Raw genomic sequence first — 15,870 nt, forward strand, 5'->3', positions numbered from 1 at the left:
ACAGCTACGTGGATCATCCCGTTTAAAACCTCTTATTAATTATGAAACAAAACTTCAGGTTGTTTTGCCAATGGAATTCATGGGCTGGAGGACCTCGTAAGACGAAATTCATGTCAGAAGGGTTTACCTTTTCAGAACGTCTCAAGTAATTTTCACTATGTTCAAAAGTAAAATATTTTGCTAAATGTTGCTAGATACTCCCTTTAGACACGCCTTTAGCAATACTGAATTTTCAACATTATTTGTCACCAAATGTGTTGTGTCTAAAACATTTGGGAAGCACACAAATCGCTTGTCATAAATGTGTTACGAACTTTTACTTATATTCAAAGTATTATCTAACTGCGAGATTGCTGAAGATCTCTACACTATATTATGTACGACATTCAACTCCGAAAACTTTCTGATCCGAAGTTTCGGTTTTACACACCGGCGTCGCGGCGCCACTGGCGTATCGATCGCCAACTGTGAATTGCAAAGGCGTCGTGGCGAGTCTAGCTCCCTGCCGGTTAGCGAGTCTGTAGCTCGTTCGGGCGGACACGCCGGTCGTCGGTCTGTTTCGGCAGCGGGAAGGCGTCAGCGGGCGCAGTTGCTGTTTTGTTGCGGTGGTCAGTGGGCAGCACGCCTGTCTACAGGATTATCTGAAGAGTGCAGCCGGCGCCAGAAGCACATGTCGCGTGGCTGTCATACAGGCGGCACCTCTCGCCAAGGACGCGCTCTCCTTACTGCGTCCACGTGTGCGGGTGAGTTGGCTCGAGTTTTCTGACCAGCATTAAGCGTTCGCTTTCGTCATTCTCCCATTCATGCCTTCCAGCACTACCGATATTTACCAATGTTGTTAATTAACCTAAACTGTCAGCGGTTAGTCAACGGCAGTTCATTTATAAATCTGATGATCTCTGCCAAGTTCTGATGCCAGCTTTATTGTCTTAGGCTATTCTCTTAGGCAGGTTATGTATCTGATTACCTTGCGCTATAACTAATGAGTATTAGATGTAATTGTTGTAGAAGTCTAAGAGGGCGTTATAAAAGCCGCGTTCACTAACGAAAGCTGTTAAATTTGTTTCTCTGTCGCGACATTATAGGTGCTTGGTTACATAATACTGGACGGAGAGTGAGTCTGAAATAGCTGTCCCAGTAATTGAGGCACCAACTATTTTTGAGTAAAAGATGCCCTCTGTGAATCTGACACAAAACCGCGCAATTGCTGTCGCCACAGAGCAACAGACAACGAAACATTTCAAATATCGCGCCCTGCCATTGAGTGGTAGGAGTAATCGCGTGGTCGGCGACTGTCTTCTTTCCATACGCAAGCAGCGCACGATAAGTACTGTATTGTCACATAAAATGCGCGTGCACGGAGCTGACGCCGCATTCCTGCTACTTCGCTGACACAAGTGTACACGACAGCAGAGACGAATACACCAATACAAATGAACAAGAACAGACTTTGCTGCATAACATGCTTGATAAATAGTTACAAGAAAACAGCTTTTATCGTGATGTTTTTTAAACAATAGACGACAGCGGTGCAACCGTTTCTTTGAAAACAATTTTACTGTCGAAGTAATAAAAATGCATAGTTTTCTCCTCACAGACGTGGTAAAATCATTGGAATCCTCTTTTTATAGGGATACATATGTTAATTGCGGTACTGCCTTGTAACAATATTGTGATATTTTCGTTTAAGGACTGCATCTTCGATAACGCTCTCGTAGTAAAATCGCGTACTTTCGGCTTTCGGACGTTATAATCGAAATAATAATTTCAGTGTTATTAGATTTTCTGGATCTGATGTTCGATGCGAGTTGACAATAAAGTATGGAAACCATAACCTTCATTCGATCTGAGTTACGGAGAATATAGCCGGAAGTCCTTTGTAATACAATGGTACTAAAATCAGGCCATGAAATAGAGAATAATATATACCCATTTGGGAGATACGAAATCAGATTACAATCCATTTGTAATTTTGACAGCGTTTCTGCAGTGTATTGGTTACATGTGCATTTTATGTTCCTAAAATGCTTGAATACTGGCGGTGCAACAACTGTTAACACATTCGTAGTTTTGTACATAGTTTTAAGCAGTGCCTGTTGTCAAGAACAAGTCATTTTCATTTATTCGGCGCACGCTATTTCAAAAAAAAGTTACTAGTTTGGCAATGTAAGTGTAGAGATTTTTAATAGCGCGCATGTACAGGAGCGTGTGTTGCACGGTTGACTTGTGCTAGGAGCGTGTGGCCCAGTGAAATAACAGTACTGAGAGACGGATTTTATTCTGGGGTATACAAACGAAATTATGCTCTTTTTCAATGAGACTAAAATTTCTTTTGCGCTCTTGCTGTTTTGGTGCATACAATGGATAATTTTATTCCACAAAGTTAATAATTGAGGGACTGTAAGAATAAGTGGTACAAGTGCTTGCTGAAACAAACTGAGTAAATGACTGCGAAAGTTAAATGGCTATTTATAAATTATGTGAGTTACTATTGGAACATCAGATATTTTGCCTAACTGTTAGTTAGTATATGTATAGTTGTAGGCGTGGTTAGAGACTGTAGTGCCCCTGCATTATTTTTTATAACATATTAAAAATACCTGTACTCATTACCTTTTAAAACTATGTATTGTAAAACAGATACAAGAGCAAAACATTTTATTTGGCTTGCTATATCTGGAAGATGTTTTTGTAACAAGACACATGATATACATAGTACAATAAAGGTTCATTTTAGAACAAGGATATATGAGTAATTAAAGAGAAATTAATACAACGAGCTGAAAAGCACTAAGTAAATAGCAGATAAAATTGCCAAAACGAAAATATATTGGCGTGGTTCCAACACATATGATAATTATTCATAGTCACTTTCTACAATCCCCTCACAATTCAGTAGCTATAGAATCATAACCAATTCCTTCTGTGGCATGTCTTGAGGAATGTCCTTTCTGGGCAACACTCGTGATGCTGTACGATTGTGTTGTGCATTTTCAATCTCCCTCGTCCCCTTCTTTGATCACATTCTCTACTTTCTCTACTCCCCTTTCTTACATCCGTGGTAACTGCTGTCCGGGAGTGCGACATATTATTATAGATTTATTTAATGGAGGGGTATAGTTCCCCATCTCCTGAAGATTATTGTTTCTCAAATTTTATTTCAAACTCATCTTGATGCAAAGGCTGCAGAAGAGGTACTGATGGGATGAAGATTAAAGAGAGCAGCAATTCTCGTTATGTGCTAGTTGTATTCTAAATGCAGTCCAGGTATTGGCATAGAGCTTAAACTTTACGATAAGACTGCGGCACTGCGCAGAATGCAGCGTGTACGTCTTTTACTCAGAAGAGATCTGCATTTTAGCTCATTAAATGTGCATTTAGATCATTTTCGTGAGAAATGTCACTTGTACCACTTATAGAGCTGTTCTTAATGTATATTAATGACTTGCCATTCGATATTCACGAAGATGCAAAGCTGGTACTTTTTGCCGATGATACAAGTATAGCTATCACACCCAACAGACAAGAATTAACTGGTGCAATTGTAAACGATGTTTTTCAGAAAATCATTAAGTGATTCTCTGCAAATGGGCTCTCATTAAACTTTGACAAAACACAGTACATACAATTCCACACAATAAATGAAATGACGCCATTAAGAAATATAGACTTCGATCAGAAATCGGTAGCTAAGGTAGAATATTCAAAATTTCTAGGTGTACGCATTGATGGTGGTTTGAACTAGGAAAAACGCACTGAAGATCTGCTGAAACGTTTGAGTTCAGCTACTTATGCTATTAGGGTCATTGCAAATTTGGCGATATACATCTCAGTAAATTAACTTACCAGGCCTATTTTCATTCTCTGCTTTCGTATGGCATCATATTCTGGGGTAACTCATCATTGAGTAAAAGAGTGTTCATTGCACAAAAGCGTGTAATCAGAATAATAGCTGGAGCTCATCCAAGATCATCCTGCAGACACTTATTTAAAGAGCTAGAGATCTTCACTGTAGCCTCACAATATATATATTCACTTATGAAATTTGTTATTAACAGTCCGAACGAATTCAAAACTAATAGCAGTGTACATGGCTACAATACTAGGAGAAAGGATGATCTTCCCTACTCAAGGTTAAATCTAACTTTGGCTCAGAAGGGGGTAAATTATGCTGCCACAAAAGTCTTTGGTCACTTACCTAATAGCATCAAAAGTCAGACAGATAGCCATATAGCATTTAAACGGAAATTAAAAGAATTTCTTAATGGCAACTCCTTTACTCATTAGATGAATTTTTGGATATAGTTAGTGGGTAATTTCCCCAAACACCACAAAAAAAATATTAAGTGTTATGTAATATTTTGTGTAATGTAATATCTTGTATAGACACCTTTTATTAACCTGACACGTTCCACATCATTACGAAGTGTCGTATTCATGGTCTATGGAACAAGTACGAATCTAATCTAATGTAATCTCTAGTCTTAGCCCCTCAATTTCGACTGCTGCTACCGGCAAGCGTGGAATGAGTAGACAAGGCGTGGTGCTGGTTAGAAGGTGCAGCGCTTGGCGCCTCCCCTTATTGATTGTCCTGCTGGTGACCTAGCGGGCTCACTGACCTTACGGCCCCAGTCGCGTCTTAGTGATTGCTCCCCAGACCTCTTTCCACACCGCACCAGAATTGTATTCCCCTTCTCTAAATTTTCAGTACTTGATCCTGAAACAGTATGACAATATTACTAGAAAAGCAGCAGCTTATTTTCTCTATTGTAGAGATGCACACATTGAACTTAAGGGGACACGGACCTTCCCCTAGCTGCTAAATTTAAGGAACCTTCTCTCTTACACTTACATGCACAATAAAGATTTTTTAGCAGTAATGTGGGTAAGTACGACGCCTTTTTATCAAAGAGACCGCAGTACATCGGTAATTATTCTTCAGAAAGACATTTTTTATTGTTGCAGAAATTAAAACTTTTCCGCTACTTATGTTTGTACTTATTTATTAGTTTTTGACGTATTATGAAAAGCTATGACAAAAATGTATAAATTTTTACGCCGTACAAAAACTGACAGTTTTAGTTTTTGTCTGTAGTAGTTCACTTGAAAATTGCCATTATACGGTAAAAGGCACGTTTGCACGAAACAGTGCTTTAAGTTTCAGCCAAACTTTAACTAAATCCCGGAGCGTAGCAAAGATTTCATGATTCACCTGTCAACTCATTGTGTGTGTATGACATAGTGCTGATAATGTATTTCGCAGATCATATCTACATTGTTGTGTGCGGCAATAGTATGATACAGTCCAAGTTGCGGAGTATAATATACTGTCTATAGGTGTTGAATCATTGCATGGATTTCGTCCAGAAGGACTAGACACGTGGTGGTTGTGCCAGAGATTACCGAGGATCATAGCATGGTTATACAGGTAAACACAGTCTACCAAAAACTGTCATGGAAATTACAAATCAATCTTCAGAGATCTATCTGATACTGAATTATTCCGTGTATTTCTTCATGGTCGTACAGAGTCAGTGAATTATTCCGTGAATTTCTTCATGGTCGTACAGATTCAGAACGAGAGTGTGAACTATGTGATGTGGAGCAGAATTCTGCTCCTCACATCCATAAAATTTCTTCCAGTTTACACAATACAGTTTACAAAGCAACAACTCGTCGTCTGAAATGGAAACAGTTGCCTGTAGTGTCAGTGTGGCAATATGTTCCACAGTTTTATCGTCTCTATGATTACTGGATTCTTGTAGAGATGTGATGCCAAACCTTCGTCAGTACACATTTAGAAAAATAAAATAAAAATACTAGAATTAAGTAAGATGAAAAAATACTATGTCTCTTCTATTTCAGAATATCAGAAACCAAAAAACGTAATTTCCATTTTGTGTGTCCAGGTCCACTTAACATATCCTTATTGTAATACTCGCAGGCTTATTATTTAAAAGTATTAAAAATTAACACGGAATCGCTACTTCCTAGAATATTTCAGAAATGAGTGGAGACGGTACTCTGTGATGGACGAAAAGCTGGAAACATCGAATTTGAGAGACATAATTATGGATATGTAGTGCACTTGCGTTAAATCAAACTACGTATTTTTGTAACTTATGCTGTAACTTACACGAGTCAAAAGCATATATCGGTAGCTCAATGAACATGGAATACGTATAGAGATTTTGTTATTTCATTTAATTTACTATTTTAAAGTACTGTTTGTTGTCGTTCCATAATGTCTTGTTAAAGCGTGTCATATTTTGTACGTCCAGTTACGAAAGATTTATTCCCGAAGAAGTAGGTTCCCACTCATACCACAGTTCCTTTCGCTTTGGGACAGTAACGGCTGCTATGGACGTTGTACGGTTATTGCCCTCGTGGTCTAGTGCTTATAATTGCCGGTAGCCGCTATTGACGTGCTAAGTACTTCTTCTGGCAACCATTCAGATTTGTTTGTGATGGGTAACTGTGGACTGGCTTTTGCCCATTGTTGAAGCAGCAGCGACATTGACACGCAAGTCTCAAAAGTGATGAAAACTGCAAAGACTTGCAAGTCATTATTGTTAGTTACTAGCTAATGCCCAGCAAACGTGGCAGTGTTCCTTTCAGTTGTTTTGTAGGTACACATAAAGGAAACACACTTATACGAGGGGCGTTCAATAAGTATTATAAAACTTTTTTTTCTGAAAGCAGGTTGGTTTTATTCAGGCTTCCAATACGCCGTTATTATTTTTCACTATTTTCAACACCATCTCCGTTCAATGCGACGGTCTTACGCCTACTTACTGGGAGGGCCCGATGCACGCAAGGTACCAATCTACTGGTCGACTTCGAAGCCAACGTCTTGCAGCATCACTAACCTCCGCATCATCCACGTAGCGCTTTCCGTGGAGGGCATACTTCATTGGCCCAAACAGATGGAGGTCGGAATGTGCGAGATCCGGGCTGTAGGGTGGATGAGGAAGAACAGTCCAATGAAGTTTCGTGAACCCCTCTCGAATGTGAAGAACTGTGTGAGACTTTCCGCTGTGATGGGAAAGGAAAAGTTCGTTTGCATTTTTGTGAAGACGAACACGCTGAAGTCGTTTCATCATTTTCCTGAGGGTAGCACAATGGACTACAGAATTGATCATTGCATCGGGAGGTAGGACATCGAACAGGTTAACCCCTTCAGAGTCTCAGAAGACTGTTGCTATGACTTTATCGGCTGAGGGTGCAACTTTGAACTTTGTCTTCGGAGGAGAGGTGGTGTGGCGCCACTCCATGAATTGCCTTTTTGTTTCCGGTTCGAAGTGATGAACCCATGTTTCACCGCCTGTGACAAAGTTCAACGAAAAATTGACTCGATCAGCCTCGTAACGCACAGGCATTCCGCATTCCCCACTGGTGGTCCTTCTTAGCTCTTAATGTTTTTCTGTTAGGCGGCGAGTTATCCAACGGGCAAATATCATTGATTACCCCAACAGGTGGACGAGTGTGTCAGCACTAACAACAGAGACGTCCAGTTGAGCAACGATGTGTTTGATTGTGACCGTCGATCACCTGGAATGAGTGTACCAGCATGTTCCAACATTGCAGGAGTAACAGCTATGTGCGCCCGACCGGCATGCGCGATATCGGACAGGTTTTGCGCGACCCTTCTGCGATGGATACAGACACCTCGCCCAACGACTCACCGTGCTTTTGTTCACTGACAGGGCTCCAGAGACATTCTGCAAGCGCCTATGAATATCTGCGATGGTCTGGTTTTCCGACAAAAGAAACTGTCACAGCTTTCTGCTTGCCATTCTGAAGGCTACGTATAGAGTAGCCATCTATCGAATCTTTATGAAACTGTAGCGGCTGAAGTGGGAATATTCCACGGTGTCCCACAATAAATTTCGCGCATTTTCTCAACCGAAATTGGCTGAGGGAAAATGTGGTGCATACTTATTGAACGCTCCTCGTATATGTAGAAAATACATATAAAATGATTTGTTCATCACTGCGTTATATGTGAATAAATTTATTAAAGTGCTTTGGGAAATACAATATTTTTTGGTCTTTCCGTCTTGTGCGAAAACAAATTTTTCGGCTGTCCCACGCGTTAGCATTCAACACATAAGTGACCATGTGAGAAGCATGGCATTTGCAAATTTAATGCACACACTTCAAGGGACTGGCCGTGCGTTTTGTTGATGGTCATTGAAATTGCTAGGCGAACGAGTAACCGTAGTCGTTTGAAATGGAATGACATGGTGGTTGGAATGATAGGAATGCATGGCATGAACACATCTTCGTTTGGCTTTCCAATCACGATTGTTGCCTCATGATGTTTGGCATAAGTTTTTTGACAGCGAACTAGGTTCAATTGTACTATCGAGGAGGATTAATTTGTACAAAATGGCTCTGAGCACTATGGGACTTAACATCTGTGGTCATCAGTCCCCTAGAACTTAGAACTGCTTAAACCTAACTAACCTAAGGACATCACACACATCCATGCCCGAGGCAGGATTCGAGCCTGCGACCGTAGCAGCCGCGCGGTTCCGGACTGCGCGCCTAGAACCGCTAGACCACCGCGGCCGGCTAATTTGTACAAAAGATTTATTTTAGTGACGTATGGGTGGGACACCAGGGAGATACGAGTTCAAAAACTCAATTGGATAGTTTAAAATACCGTCCACATTCACGAAGCTGTCACACGTTCGTAAAGCCATCGATGGCTTTTGTAATGTTGAGAATTGCAGCATTGTCTTTCTGGTAATTGGTTCTAACGGGATACCGGTATTATTGATGGAAAAGTTATATACTGTAGCTGACTCTTTTTCCGGACAAAACTAATCATTTTGCAAAAAAAACGCGCGGAAATCGAGCTGTTACATTTTGAAATCATACTTTCTGAACAAACATTCATTTTTATATGGATAAGGGCTATGTTTCATATTGAGCGATAAAGAATATAAAACTCTATTCAAGATTTAAAAAAGGTCTCGAGGAGTATAACTAATGAAAGAGTTGCCCTTATTTCTTTGTGAGCAGGAAGATTGAGCTAAGTAAGACACTGACGTAAAACAAATGCGGCAACTTGTCAGTTTACATGATGTATAATAAGTCAGAAACACCAGAAGAATTAAGTCTTGCAAAGAAAACTCTAGAATCAACAACGCTAGAACTGCCACAGGCAAGTAGAGATGCAGTCCGACTGTTTTGAGATTTTGAGAAGCAGTGGTGGTGTACTTCTTGGAACACGAACAACTAGGACATCAAGACTTGGTTGAGTTTTTACTGATGGCAAACTTGACTTCTTCGATACTGTTCACGTAGTTCGTGCTACTATGCAATTCAGTTAATTCAATTTGACAACATTGATACGAGGGCTATCCACAAAGTACATTACGTTTTGGAATTAAAAATAAATAAAGTATTGGAAATTTTTTTATTATATACAGATGAAAGCCACACTTCAATACTACTTTTCTACATAGTTGCCGTTTAAATTAAGGCACTTGTCGTAGCGATGGACGAGCTTGGAAATTCCTTCGTCGTAAAATTCGGCCGCCTGCGCCTTCAACCACGTGGTTACCTCTTCTTGAAGCTGTGCGTCGTCATCAAAACGCTGCATAGCCAACCACTTCTTCATTGCTGGGAATAAGTGGAAGTCGCTCGGTGCCAGGTCGGGACTGTACCGCGGATGAGGAAACAACTACCACTTAAAAGATTCGAGAACTTCACGAGTGGCATTTGCCGTGTGGGCCCGGGCGTTGTCGTGAATCAGCAAGATCTTTGAGCTCAACTTTCCCCTGCGCTTGTTTTGTATTGCTCTTCTGAGGTTGTGCAGAGTTTGGCAATACCTTTGAGAGTTTATTGTAGTGCCTCTTTCCAGGAAATCCACAAAAATCGTATTTCTACCGGGTTACTGATTAACCACGTGATTGAAGGCGCAGGCGGCCGAATTTTACGACGAAGGTATTTCCAAGGTCGTCCATCGCTACGATAAGTGCCTTAATTTAAATGGCAACTACGTAGAAAAGTAGTATTTAAGTGTGGCTTTCATCTGTATATAATTAAAAAATTTCCAATACTTTATTTATTTTTAATTCCAAAACGTAATGTACTTTGTGGATAGCCCTCGTAGTATCAGGAAATAACATAATATTGAGACTTTGTAGATGCTGCATACAAGATTGCTCACACGGAGGGGAATTTCCGTGGTTTCTGGACGCACTTGGAATAGTACTCTACGCTTGTTTCTCACAGATAGATAACACTGTCAGGTGCTGGCAAATGAAAAAAAAAAATGAAGTAGCGAAGTATTGTCATCCACGATAGATCAGAGAGATCTTCCTGTAGGCTATAAGACAGTCTGAAATTTTACAGTTGATCAACATTCAGTCGTAGAGTCACGGTTAATATTTGTGCCATGTGATGTACACGAGTATAAAGAGTCTGGTACAAGTTCAAATGGCTTCTTGAAAAATACTCAAAAAAGCTCGCGTTCTCTTCGTCGCGTGATGGTTAAGAGCTGGGTTTCTTGCAGGACACTTGTAAGAAAATATGTAGCTGCATTAAACCGTAAAAGAGTGAAGGCAATCGACAGAGAAAAAATAGTTCACCTATGATTTATTCCGCTGGACTTGGACCAGGAACAAAATATGAAGTTTTAGCTTTAAATCTGATCACGTGCAGTTGCTGAGTTGTGGATGCACGAAAATATCAAGATCTGTCAGTATCATTAACCAGTCCGATTCATGAAAAAATCGGATTCTCAAGTATAAAACAGCTTCGAACATCTGATTACGTGACAAGAGAGTGAACTGTGTTAAATATTTAACATTAAGCATGAAATTGAGAAAAATATTTGTAATTATGTGTAAAGTTTTTTGGAAGTAACTAAGTGCTCATATTGGTTGAGTCTACTCTAAGTAATTTGCGTTCCGTTTTAGGCAAAACTAGTTTTTCAGGCATCTCACTGTGGAATGTGTGAACACTGTATGCAAAAAATTAAAACTCCATACCTGATATTAAGGTGTTACTGCATGGACAGCGAAAACGTAATAAGCGACAAACTTTTTTCATCATCTTGTGATGGGTGCCATCAAGAACAAGTTTCTTAAATTTTTGAAATTATGTGTAAAGTTTGTTGGAAGTCGTTAAGTACTGTCATTGTCATATACTGGATGCATATCAGAAATTTGCGCACTGTAAGCTACGCTGGCTCAAGATATATACAATATATATTTAATGACACAAACTCAATTTCTTTAAAATGACATTAAAGGCCGAAACTAGGTCGTAATTAGACAAACAATACGTTCATACGCCGGTGTGTTCATTTTAACTGTAATACCTGACTTATAAACTTGTACACAAGATTATACCTCTTAATGAGTAGATTATGACAGCATTTATTTTTTTGAAATTCACTCTGTAATTGTGTGAAATACTGAAAATGAAATTTTTGTTACCCCTGTAAGCCGTTAGATAGGCAGCCAGCAACTGTGATTTTCCGCGGTGCATATGGTTGGCCGTTTAGTATCTTTGAAGGAGGACGCACAAAACTTGTCCAGGTCCCGTCATAGCATTATTGGTGGAACTGTCTTAGCAGTAACAGTATCGCTAAAGCTAAACGAAGTTGCACAAACGAACATTTGAACCCGTCAGTCTAGGATTTTGCACCACACAGTGAAGAAACTATAAATGTCTATATTATATCACTGTCAGTGAGATAGTGTAATTTCGAATTCCCAGTGCTTATTTTTCAGACAATATATCAAGCGAGATAGAAAGTTACCAAAAGTTGTCAATAGATCACAGAGGTCATGCATTGTAAAGAAAAGTTAATATTTCCAGTTTAAAGAAGAATTTTTTTAATTTGTGTGATGAGCTGCCAGAAGATTCTGATGCCATTTTAAAGGTATGAAGAATTGTCATAGAAATACCGTTACACCAGCAGCCCATTGTTTTAAACAATAATTGAGGAACCATCCATAAGACTTCATCTTTGGTAACAAAATAAAATTATCAGGTAATAATAACTGTAGAAGTCCAATAACAAGAAAGAAATTTTTAGTAATAATATTCATGAAAAATTGTGAAACTTTTAATGTGAAAACTATACTTTTTTATATTAACCTAGCAATAGCAAATCACATGCTACTTGGAAATAAAAATCCTATGCTTATTAAATTAATGAAAACTCACATTAATATACACTCCTGGAAATGGAAAAAAGAACACATTGACACCGGTGTGTCAGACCCACCATACTTGCTCCGGACACTGCGAGAGGGCTGTACAAGCAATGATCACACGCACGGCACAGCGGACACACCAGGAACCGCGGTGTTGGCCGTCGAATGGCGCTAGCTGCGCAGCATTTGTGCACCGCCGCCGTCAGTGTCAGCCAGTTTGCCGTGGCATACGGAGCTCCATCGCAGTCTTTAACACTGGTAGCATGCCGCGACAGCGTGGACGTGAACCGTATGTGCAGTTGACGGACTTTGAGCGAGGGCGTATAGTGGGCATGCGGGAGGCCGGGTGGACGTACCGCCGAATTGCTCAACACGTGGGGCGTGAGGTCTCCACAGTACATCGATGTTGTCGCCAGTGGTCGGCGGAAGGTGCACGTGCCCGTCGACCTGGGACCGGACCGCAGCGACGCACGGATGCACGCCAAGACCGTAGGATCCTACGCAGTGCCGTAGGGGACCGCACCGCCACTTCCCAGCAAATTAGGGACACTGTTGCTCCTGGGGTATCGGCGAGGACCATTCGCAACCGTCTCCATGAAGCTGGGCTACGGTCCCGCACACCGTTAGGCCGTCTTCCGCTCACGCCCCAACATCGTGCAGCCCGCCTCCAGTGGTGTCGCGACAGGCGTGAATGGAGGGACGAATGGAGACGTGTCGTCTTCAGCGATGAGAGTCGCTTCTGCCTTGGTGCCAATGATGGTCGTATGCGTGTTTGGCGCCGTGCAGGTGAGCGCCACAATCAGGACTGCATACGACCGAGGCACACAGGGCCAACACCCGGTATCATGGTGTGGGGAGCGACCTCCTACACTGGCCGTACACCACTGGTGATCGTCGAGGGGACACTGAATAGTGCACGGTACATTCAAACCGTCATCGAACCCATCGTTCTACCATTCCTAGACCGGCAAGGGAACTTGCTGTTCCAACAGGACAATGCACGTCCGCATGTATCCCGTGCCACCCAACGTGCTCTAGAAGGTGTAAGTCAACTACCCTGGCCAGCAAGATCTCCGGATCTGTCCCCCATTGAGCATGTTTGGGACTGGATGAAGCGTCGTCTCACGCGGTCTGCACGTCCAGCACGAACGCTGGTCCAACTGAGGCGCCAGGTGGAAATGGCATGGCAAGCCGTTCCACAGGACTACATCCAGCATCTCTACGATCGTCTCCATGGGAGAATAGCAGCCTGCATTGCTGCGAAAGGTGGATATACACTGTACTAGTGCGGAAATTGTGCATGCTCTGTTGCCTGTGTCTATGTGCCTGTGGTTCTGTCAGTGTGATCATGTGATGTATCTGACCCCAGGAATGTGTCAATAAAGTTTCCCCTTCCTGGGACAATGAATTCACGGTGTTCTTATTTCAATTTCCAGGAGTGTACATTACTAGTCTTCGGAGACAGGCACTGCTGGAATATTCGGCGACGTCTTACACAATGCTCTGTTTGAGTACAAACAGAGCGCGGACCAAGACGTCACCGAATATTCCGTGAATATCTGTCACCGAATATTAGTAATGGATATTAATGTCAGTATTCATTAATTTAATAAGGTAAGGTAATCATTTCACAGGTTTGTACCATCGCTGCAGCTATCGGCAAGCAGAAGTGAGAGTTGATACCGCTTGAGGTGCTGACTTTTACAGAGCGTCTCAAATTGATTTTGAACTATTATAGTAGTAAAATGCACCTTATTCTAAACTTATAACTTGGATTGAACAAAATTTTGTGACGCACTTCGTATGACTATGGCACACAGTAAAACGTGACGACACATCGTTTCGGAAACCGTGATCTACGAGAACATCGTGTTAGAAAACCTAAGCTAGCCCTAACGCCGCAACATTCGGCGAGAGAAAATGGGCATACAGGCGTTTCTAAATGGGTTATATATTAAAGAACGCATGAAAGATTAACAGAAATGCCTTGAAACATACTCTAAAGTTATCCACAAGAAAGAAGCATATAGATCAACACTTTCCACTTAAACATAAAGATTTCCAACAAGAAGTGCTGCAATAAAAACGTGTTATGACCATTCAGTGGTTAATGCAGTCGCAACTCTAACAATCGAAGTAGGCTTTTCCACAACATAAAATCGACATGTACAAATCTGGTCATATCTGGCGTCTACGCAATCCCATGCAGTGTCAGACTGGCAGAAATTTCAAGACACAGATCAATTAAAGAGAGAAACTGGGTCCTACATTTGCGAGGATTGCCACGAATTAATCTGCCTGAGGAAATTGGGTCTTCTAGTGCGGAAATTGCTGTTATAAAATTTATGTGTATATTGTTTTTGAGGACTACTGAAGAAATGCGCATATAACACAACACAGTATGTTATTAAGCAAAAATCTTATCAGTTGGCCAGAAACCATGACCTGGAGGCGTTGAGAACTATAGGCCAAATAATAGAGAAACAGATACAGTGTAATACCAATCGTAATCTTTCCTCTCGTAAACTATCTTCTGTCTAACATACAACAATCAGAACTATTTTTGCGGATGAGACTGATATTTTGATCAGTCCTAACATAGGCTACATTCAACGACAAATGAAATGATAAATAGTGTTCTGAAAAGTTTATTGAGTGGTTTACTGTGAATGACCTGACTCTGTTTCAAAAAGACACAATATATGCGCATCTAGAGAAAGTACAACAATAAGTATAACATATTGATGAGAATTAAAAGCACATTTTGAAACTCCTAAAACAACTTACTTCAGCCACATTTGCACTTAGATCGCTGGAAATCTTGGGGAGAGACATATTTTGCATATTTTCATTCGATAATGTCGTGTGGAATAATGTTCTGGGGTAACTCAACTTTAAGAAAGAAAGTGCTCATTGCTCAGACACACGCTGTGTGGTACTCACCTATGCTCATCTTGTAGAAATCTAATTAAGGAGTTAGGCATTCTGGCTATTGCTTCAAAGTACATTTATTTCGTCATGAATTTTGTTGTTAATAATACACTCAGATCAAAAGGATCAGTGGTATACATAACTGCAAAACTAGAAGAAAAAAAACATTCATTGCTCTACAATGCATTGTCTTTAGCACAAAAAGGGGCGCACAATGCTGACACCAAAATTTTTGATCGTTTACCCAGTGATACACTCTTAATTTTCTTTTTATGTGTTACATGAAATTTTAGCCTTGTATTCCCAGTGCATAATTAGTTACACTGATTTTGTTAATATACCTAAATTGATTTAACTGCGTTGATTCCGTCTGGAGACTTTATCATATTTTGATACTAATAACTTGCTACATCCAAAAGTTGCGAGAGGGGGCTTGTTACAGAGCTGGACCAAATGTGTCGCGTGTCACATCGCACTAGCAGGACGGCTTTTTGCCTCAGCATTTGTATATTCAGCATCTGAGGAGCACTCTGCCCTTGCTGCGGCTCTACGCTGACTATTCCGCTTGGTTCACCAGCAAGACAGCTGCAATAAGCACGAACCGTACGGAGAGTGAACAAGTGTCTATCTCCAGGATACTGACGCAATTTAAAATCTCACTAACGGTTAGAGAAACAACAGGGTAAATGGTAGAAAGGAACTCAGTTTCCTCATGTGTGACAGAATTCAGCGACCGATGTAGCTGTTTTAGCGTTTT

At 40.9% G+C, this 15,870-nt stretch overlaps 1 protein-coding gene across 2 annotated transcripts in view; it reads left to right on the forward strand.

Moving 5' to 3' along the window:
* Positions 1 to 581: 581 nt before the first annotated feature.
* The window catches only part of LOC126162638 (sialin-like), a 437,975-nt gene continuing 422,686 nt past the window's right edge, over positions 582 to 15,870 (forward strand). Inside the window, exon 1 of one of the 2 annotated variants that reach the window (XM_049919270.1) lies at positions 582 to 743. The gene's annotated coding sequence lies outside the window, so the exon portion shown is untranslated. The remainder of the gene's footprint in view (positions 744 to 15,870) is intronic. The other variant, XM_049919268.1, reaches the window with a different exon arrangement.

Source organism: Schistocerca cancellata, chromosome 2, assembly GCF_023864275.1.
Source record: "Schistocerca cancellata isolate TAMUIC-IGC-003103 chromosome 2, iqSchCanc2.1, whole genome shotgun sequence".
NCBI classification, from domain to species: domain Eukaryota; kingdom Metazoa; phylum Arthropoda; class Insecta; order Orthoptera; family Acrididae; genus Schistocerca; species Schistocerca cancellata.